The sequence below is a fragment of the Tachyglossus aculeatus genome, chromosome 7, assembly GCF_015852505.1.
Source record: "Tachyglossus aculeatus isolate mTacAcu1 chromosome 7, mTacAcu1.pri, whole genome shotgun sequence".
NCBI lineage: Eukaryota > Metazoa > Chordata > Mammalia > Monotremata > Tachyglossidae > Tachyglossus > Tachyglossus aculeatus.
Window position 1 is genome coordinate 62,334,577 of NC_052072.1, and position 8,386 is coordinate 62,342,962.

The window sequence follows — 8,386 nt, forward strand, 5'->3', positions numbered from 1 at the left end:
TATCTTTCCTTCTCTGTCCATCACTAACCCTCTAGACAACTCTATTATTAAACTGTGACCCCCATGAGGGCTAGGGTCCGTATCAATCAATGATTTGAATTTATGGAATGCTTACTGTGTGTAGAGCACTGTACTAAATGCTTGGGAGGGTATAACAGACTTCAAAAACACATTCCCTGCCAACAGTGAGCTTACAGTCTATCTAATTTTCCTCCTTGTACTTTGCACTCAGAACAGTATTTTGTACATACCTATATATAGGTAAATATATATATATATATATATATATATATATATATATATATATATATACTATTTACAACTACTGTTAAGACAATAGAAGGAAGGATTAAAGAAAGTGTTGTTTAACTTGGAGAAGAAAATATTGAGAGGAATTTAATAACTCTCCCAAAATAGGCAAAAGATTTTGATGAGGCAAATAATTCAGTCCACTGAAGACTGAATAAGAGGAAATGTGAAAATTGAAGTGAGAGATGTTTGGGTTGTATTTTTATTATTATTGTTACTACTACTAATAATAGTAATAACTATCATGATATCTTTTAAGTGCTTACTACATGCCAGGCATTGTACTAAGCACTGAGGTAGATCCAAGACAATGTCCTGGATCTACCTCAGTTCAATGTGGGAACTGAGACACAGAAATGCCAAGTGACTGGCCCCAGGTCACAACAGCAGACATGTAGTGGAACTACTCCCAGGCCCGGGATCTTTCTAGTAGCCGAGGATGTTTCCCTCTGCTTCCTGCTGTTTAGGTGATTAAGACACAGGTACAGGCTATCAGTGATGGTCATGGAATCTCCAGAACAGGGATCTTTAAGAAAAGAATACCCTAATATCCTGAATGGTTTAGTCTTATCTCCCTGGGGGCAGGCCTCTTTGAGTGAGGAGCACCAGGTGTTGAGGGTGGGATGGGTAGAGGTGACAGAAGGAGAGATGCACAGTTGTTGGTGTCAGGGTGGCCGAGTGGTCAAAGGCGCCAGACTCAAGATAGCACTTCCCCTAGTTGGACCTTCTGGTCTCTGAATGGAGGCATGGGTTCGAATCCCACTTCTGACTTCTTTTATCACCTTGTATCCTCCCCCCCCCCCCCCGCCCAGCACTCAGAACAGTGCTTTGCACATAGTAAGCGCTTAACAAATGCCATCATTATTATTACACATAGGTTTAGAGGCCACCATTGCTTCTACTGCCTAGGAGTCATAAGAACCTCAACCTTTCCCTGACTATAGTAGAATTGCAGTAGGATCCCTCTGTTTTCATTCAGAATTTCATATTTGTAGAGCAAAGCCAGCATATGCCACCTAAATTTGTTACTGCTGATGCCTGAAAAAAATAACTTAATTTGCTTTGAATCTATTTGTAAAGCTCATCTTTGCCTAAATTGTGGGCTCATTCATTCATTCATTCAGTTATGTTTATTGAGCTCTTGCTGTGTGCCGAGCACTGGACTAAGCACTTGGAATGTATAATTCGGGAACAGATAGAAACAAACCCTATCCAACAAGGGGCTCACGGTCTAGAAAGGGGAGACAGACAACAAAACAAAACAAGTAGACAAGCATCAATAGCATCAAAATAGATGAATTGAATTATAGATATATACACATCATTAATAAAATCAATAGAATTATAAATATGTACAAATATACACAAGTGCTGTGGGGCAGGGAAGGGGGTAGAGCAGAGGGAGGGAGTCGGGACAATGGGGAGGGGAGGAGGAGGAGAGGAAAAGGGGGGCTCAGTCTGGGAAGGCCTCCTGGAGGAGGTGAGCTCTCAGTAGGGCTTTGAAGGGGGGAAGAGAATTAATTTGGCGGATGTGAGGAGGGAGGGCATTCTGGGCCTGAGGTAGGATGTGGGCCAGGGGTTGATAGCGGGACAGGTGAGAATGAGGCACAGTGAGGAGGTTAGCGGCAGAGTAGAATGTGCGGGCTGGGCTGGAGAAGGAGAGAAGGGAGGTGAGGTAGGAGGGGGCAAGGCGATGAAGAGCCAGAGTTGGGTTGGGCTCCACGATTCACCCTCCTATCAATAGGACTGCCACAGAAATTTTTGTAGTCTTGCCCCAAGAAATTTGGGAAAGAGAAATATCCCAAAATTGTGACTATTCCACTGAAACCATCATCAAATATAGCACTAACCCCAACTGCCCTTCCTCACTTAAAGTAATAATGATAATTTTTTTTAACGTATCTGTTAAGTGCTTACTTGTTAAGGCACTGTACTAAGCACTAGGATAGACACAGGCTAATGAGTTTGGAGACAGTCCCTGTCCCACATGGGGCTCACAGTCTTAATCTCCTTTTGGCGTAGTGGCTAGAGCACTGTCCTGGGAGTCAGAAGGTCATGCGTTCTTATCCCAGCTCCACCACTGGTCTGCTGTGTGACCTTGGGCAAGTCACTTCACTTCTCTGGGCCTCAATTACCTCATCTGTAAAATAGGGATTGAGACTGTAATAATAATAATGGCATTTATTAAGCGCTTACTATGTGCAAAGCACTGGGGAGGTTACAAGGTGATCAGGTTGTCCCAAGGGGGCTCACAGTCTTAATCCCCATTTTACAGATGAGGGAACTGAGGCCCAGAGAAGTTAAGTGACTTGCCCAAAGTCACACAGCTGACAAGTGGCGGAGCTGGGATTTGAACCCATGACCTCTGACTCCAAAGTCCGTGCTCTTTCCATTGAGCCACGCTGACTGTAAGCTCCATGTGGGACAGGGACTGTGTCCAACCTGATTTCCTTGTATCCACTATGTGCCTGGCACATAGTAAGCACCTAATAAATACCGTAATTATTATTTACAGATGAAGTAATTTAGGGACAGAGATGTTAAGTGACTTTCTCTGCGTCACACAACAGACAAGTGGCAGAGCCAGAGTTAGAAACCAGGTCCTTTTGACTCCCAGGCCCTTGCTCTATCCACTAGGCAACACCACTTCTCATTATGCTCAAAATCCTTCTCAGAGTGCTTTAGTTAGGTATTTACAATGTCATGAGCACTGTATCAAGTGCTGGGGCACTTAAAGTATATGCAGATTGGATGCAGTCCCTATTCCATACAGAACACATAGTCTAAGAGGGCAATTCCAGGCTTGGACTTTCCATGTTCAGATGTACCAATCATACACACTTGGCTTTATCCCACAGCATTCTGGGATCGGTAACTTTCCTTTCCACAAATGTTAGAGGAATTTAAACTGCTAAATATCCTCTCTTCCAATCTTTAAGGGAGAAGGCAATGGCACACAAACTAGGAATGATACCCTGATTTTCCACCTTAGCTATGAACCCTGAGTACTCCAATTAGTTGCTGCCACATTCTTACAGGGAAAGCTTCATTCAAACAGTTTTGATTCATCAGATGCAAATCTTTGGTTTCTACAATTGGATTCCTCAAATGAGCCTGGTTCCAGTTTTCTCTGGTATTTTCTCTGGTATTCCAGGCCTGTTAGGCAGGTTGTCCTTAATCCCTCCAACCAGGTTCCATATATGTCCTTCATGCAGTGTCAAGCCCAAACACAGGCTAATAAACTTCCAGCTTCTCTTTTACTTCCCAAATCTCTGAGCACAACAAATTTCAAGTTTGAAAAGTATTTCAGGGTTTGCTATCATTTGATTCAGCTACAATCATGTCATGAATGATATCTTCATTTTTCTGGGACTTTGGCCAGAGTTGGGATGAGGATGACATTGAGGGATGAAGAAGTGATAGTCATGTATGTGAGAAAGCATTAGGTGACATCTTCCTATAACTACAGAGATGAGCAAAGAGGTACACTGGGATATAAGAAGGTATAAAGCTGTGTGGAGATTAGGTATGAATGGTAGATTTAGTTAGCCCTAAAAGAGCAGGAAGGCAAGAAAATAGTTTCTCACAGAAGAGTACAGTAGGAAGATTATGCTGTTTCAAAGATCCATGTACCTCATGCAGTGTACGTAGCATAGTCTTTGGTTTTCCACAATATCTGACCCCGATTTCCCGCATCACATCAGTCTTTGGTTGTCCTTATCACATATAGACAGCTCCTTCTGATGTTCTCCAGGACCCAGGAAACTGAAAATGTATTTTCTTTAACTTATGATATATCTCTTCTGTGACTATTTTATAGGACCTAAGTAGCAAAGCCACAAAATCTCTGCTTTAATTTATTGTGTGTCCAGGAAAATAATAATCCGTGTATCGCTGATTTTCACAGTGCCCCAGAGTTTGCCAAGACACAAAATACTGTTAATATCCATTGACTAAGTAGTCTATCAACAAACATATCTGATACTGACAGTGGTTGAATGACTTATAAAGTTACGTTACTCCAGCAGATAATTTCTGCCCAGGTAACCCTCTGCCCGATTTTGAGGGTGCTGGCTGTGAATCTCAGCCAAGGGTGTGTCCATGGTAGTCAGGAGAAGGGGCAGAATAGGGAGATTCAACTTTTCTAGGATGCAGGTGAGCGACAACAGTGGTGGGAGAGAGAGAGCAGGGGGCAGCTTGCTTTCTGCAAGGTCTGAGATGCCAGGAAGTGTTGGCAGTGAAGGGTGGCATCGTGTCTGAGGTTCAGGCTGGAGTGATAGTAGATGCCACTGGGAGTCCTCAGGCTACTGCTGCCATAGAGCTGATATCCCCTCTCCCTTCTCCTCTTAGATCATTTCCTCTTCTCCCTCTCCCTTTTGTGTCACATCATTTGTTCCCTTTAATAATAATAATAATGATGGTATTTGTTAAGCACTTACTATGTGCCAAGCACTGTTCTAAGTGCTGGGGGTGATAAAAGGTAATCAGGTTGTCCCACGGGGGGCTCACGGTCTTAATTCCCATTTTTCAGATGAGGTAACTGAGGCACAGAGAAGTTAAGTAACTTGCCCAAAGTCACACAGCTGACAAGTGGAGGAGCCGGGATTAGAACCCATGACCTCTGACTCCCTTCCCCAACCCCACGGCATTTATATACATATATGCAATTTATTTATTTATATTAACGTCCAGACTGTAAGCTGGTTATGGACAGGGAATGTGTCTACCAACTCTGTTATATTTTTATCTTGTTATATTGTACTCTCCCAAGCACTTAATACGGTGCGTAGGCAACACCCTCCACAGCAGTTTACTACAGTCCATTGGCTCCCTGGAGGTCATTCATTCATTCATTCATTCAATCGTATTTATTGAGCGCTTACTGTGTGCAGAGCACTGTACTAAGTGCTTGGGAAGTACAAGTTGGCAACATATAGAGACGGTCCCTACCCAACAACAGGCTCACAGTCTAGAAGAGGGAGACAGACAACAAAACAAAATATGTTAACAAAATAAAATAAATAGAATAGGAAATATGTACAAGTGGTCCCAGCACAAGTGAAGGTTCTGAGCACTTGTTGCCTACAAATCTGGCCTTTAGATTGCTTTGCCTATGGTAAGCACTCAATAAATATGATTGTTTGATTGATCAGACCCCTTATTCTATCCTCTTCTTCCCTGTCCCACACATTCTGGAGTCAAGTGGTGGGTGCAGGTTGGCCTGACCCTTTCCCAGTTGCCATCTGCCCCTTTCATTTCCAAGAGCTTCATTTACTGAAGCAGCAGGGACCAGGACTCCGACCTCCTGCACTTTGGAGTCAGACAGGGGTCAGGGGAATGATAGAGGTGAACCTCGAAAGGTGGGTTCCAGTGTGTCCCACCGAGGGGAGCAAACTCTGATGGTGGCCACAGCTGATTGGTTGCAGAAATGAAGTGACAGCCTAACAACCAATAGAAAGACAGGGTTGATTTGCACTGGTGGGACTGTCTGGGAAAGAGAATATGTAAATAGCTGAAGCCATCTAAGGCCAGTTTTGTAGGCAGCACATGCTAAGAGAGTAGACCTGAACTGGGACCTCTTGGGAAGTAATGGAAATTGAGGTCTTTGGACTATAATAAGCTGCTGCTCAGGTGTTTCCTACACTACATGTTTCTCCTCATCGTCTACTAGTTATTTTTTAATTATCAATGAGAGGAAAATCTGTTGTGAAAAAAGTAAGGTTTGGTAAATCTTGGTCAGTGGATTGATCACAGAAACCGATGGACAATCAGTTCTCGTAATTAAATTAGCCGTAGCTTTGGTATTATTAAAAAACCTTCAGGATAAGACCTAGTTCACCATCCTTCTAGCCAAGTCTCACAGAAATTTAAAAAAAAATTTAAAAGGGCCTCCCAATAGCCCCTGCTCTAGCCGGGAAAGGATTCCAGTAGTAGCAGCAGTGTGTCAATTCTTCGCCTCTCCCCTTACAACCCATCTACAGGACGTAGCGTGCAATTTCAGTATTTTCATCAGTAGGGTTTTATGCCACACTGTGTCTCCAGTTGAAATGACAACGAGTTGAATATTTCCTATTTACAAATTAGTAGTATTTTCTCTCTTCATGTCTGACCCTGGAAATACTTTCATGATGTGAATTATTCCCCAACTTGAGGCTGTGAAACCATGTCCCTCTCCCAATCCCCTTAACATAAACATCCTTTAGAACTTTTGACTACTAGAACCAATATCACTTTTCTCTCTCTCTCCAGTCACATCAAACAATCAAAGATACTTTTTGAGTAATAGTAATAGAGCATTGTATTAAGTGCTCAGAAGAGTAAATTACACTGAGTAGAGGTGATTACTACCTCCAAGGAGCTTACAAGCTTAAGGATGGAGACGAATATTAAAATAAATTACAGGTAAGGCAAAGGAGACAACCGCTTACAAGGATATGTGCATAAGTGCTGTGGGGCTAAAAATGGAGTGAGTATCTAGCACATGGGACTTAATATTTGATTGAAGCAGGAGGGAGGAAAAAATAAGAAAGAGGGATGGATGAGAGCTTAGTCAGGAAAGGTATCCTAGAGAAGATATGATTTCAGTAGGGCTTTGAAGAAGGGAGAGTGCTTGTCTTCTGCATATAACTCAATTTGCTTTTATCTACCCCAGCGCTTAGAACAGTGCCTGGCACATAGTAAGCACTCAACAAGCACTCAATAATAATAATGATATGTAGGTGAAATGAGTTCCAGGCAGGAAAGAGGGTTGATAACAGGTGAAGTGAAAGCAGGGGACAGTGGTTGGTATTAGAGCTTAGTACAGAGCTAAGCATTTAGTGCAGTGCTAAGCCTTTAGTACGGTGCTCTGCATACAGTAAGCACTCACTAAATACAATTGAATGAATTAGAGGAGGTAAATGTGTGGGATGTGTTATAGTAAAGGAGTAAAGTAAAGGGGAGTGAATTAATTGAGCTCCTTGAATCCAGTGGTGAGGAGTTTCTTCTTGATGCAGAATTGAATAGGAAACCATTGGAAGCACTTGCAAACTGGGGAGATATGAAAAATATATTGGTTTTAGAAAAATGATTTGGGCCACAGCATGAGTATGGACTAGAGGGGTGAGAGGGTGGGGGCAAGGAGGTTAATGAGGAGGCTGATGCAGTAGTCAAGATATGACAAGTGTTAGGACCACTGAGGTAGCAGTTCAGATGAAGAGGAAGGAGTGAATTCTGGAGATGTTCTGGGCATAGAATCTACAATATCTAGTGACTGACTGAACATGCAAGTTGAAGGAGAAAGATGAGTGAAGGATAATGCCAAGGTAACTTGGTTGTGAGACAGGAAGGATGGTGACTTTTTCAACAGAGATGGGAAAGTTGGGGCAAGGTTAGAGTTTGGGAGGGAAGATCAGGAATTCTGTTTTGGACATGTTTAGTTCGAGGTGACAACATGACATCCATGTAAAGCTGTTACGGAGGAAATAGGAAGTGTGAGAGTAGAGAGGGGAGAGGATGGGGCTGGAGATATAGATTTGGGAATCATCAGTTTAGAGGTAGTAGTTGAAGTCGTGGGAGCAGATGAGCTTCTAAATGGGACTGGGTGTAAATGGAGAGCAAAAGAAGATCCAGCACCAAACCACAATTAGGGGTGGAGGATCAAAGAGGAGCTGTTAAAAATAAACCCACCAGTGAAAGGAATAAGCTAAAAAGATCAATAACCATCTGTCCTTTCTGCTCATCTTCCTGAATGCTAGGTACCTCCCTATGGTTTTCATGTGTTTCAGTGCAGTTCTCTATCATATTGCTTCAAAGAATGAAAGTACATGGAGATATACCAGTAATACCACGAAATAGAGCCTAGATTCCCTTGGTGCCTCCGATGTCCAGTACCTCAAGGCCTCAACTCCTCAAGATGGAGAAAAATTAATCATACTCCTCTTTCCCTCTCCTCCAAATAGCTCAGGAAACAGTCCCTGACCCCGTGACTTCCCTCAACACCCAGCATTACCTTGGCCTGGCTACTGTCTGATTTGGTTGAGGGAGAGGTAGACCTGCCCTCCTGCTTTTGTTCCACCACCTTGCCCCACCAGCTCCA

The 8,386-nt window shown here is 42.9% G+C and overlaps 1 non-coding gene across 1 annotated transcript; it reads left to right on the forward strand.

The window, feature by feature from the left end:
• Positions 1 to 973: 973 nt before the first annotated feature.
• Positions 974 to 1,080, forward strand: TRNAL-CAA. Its single transcript has 2 exons — positions 974 to 1,011; positions 1,035 to 1,080. It is a non-coding gene; the product is annotated as a tRNA-Leu (tRNA).
• The last annotated feature ends 7,306 nt before the right edge of the window (positions 1,081 to 8,386 follow it).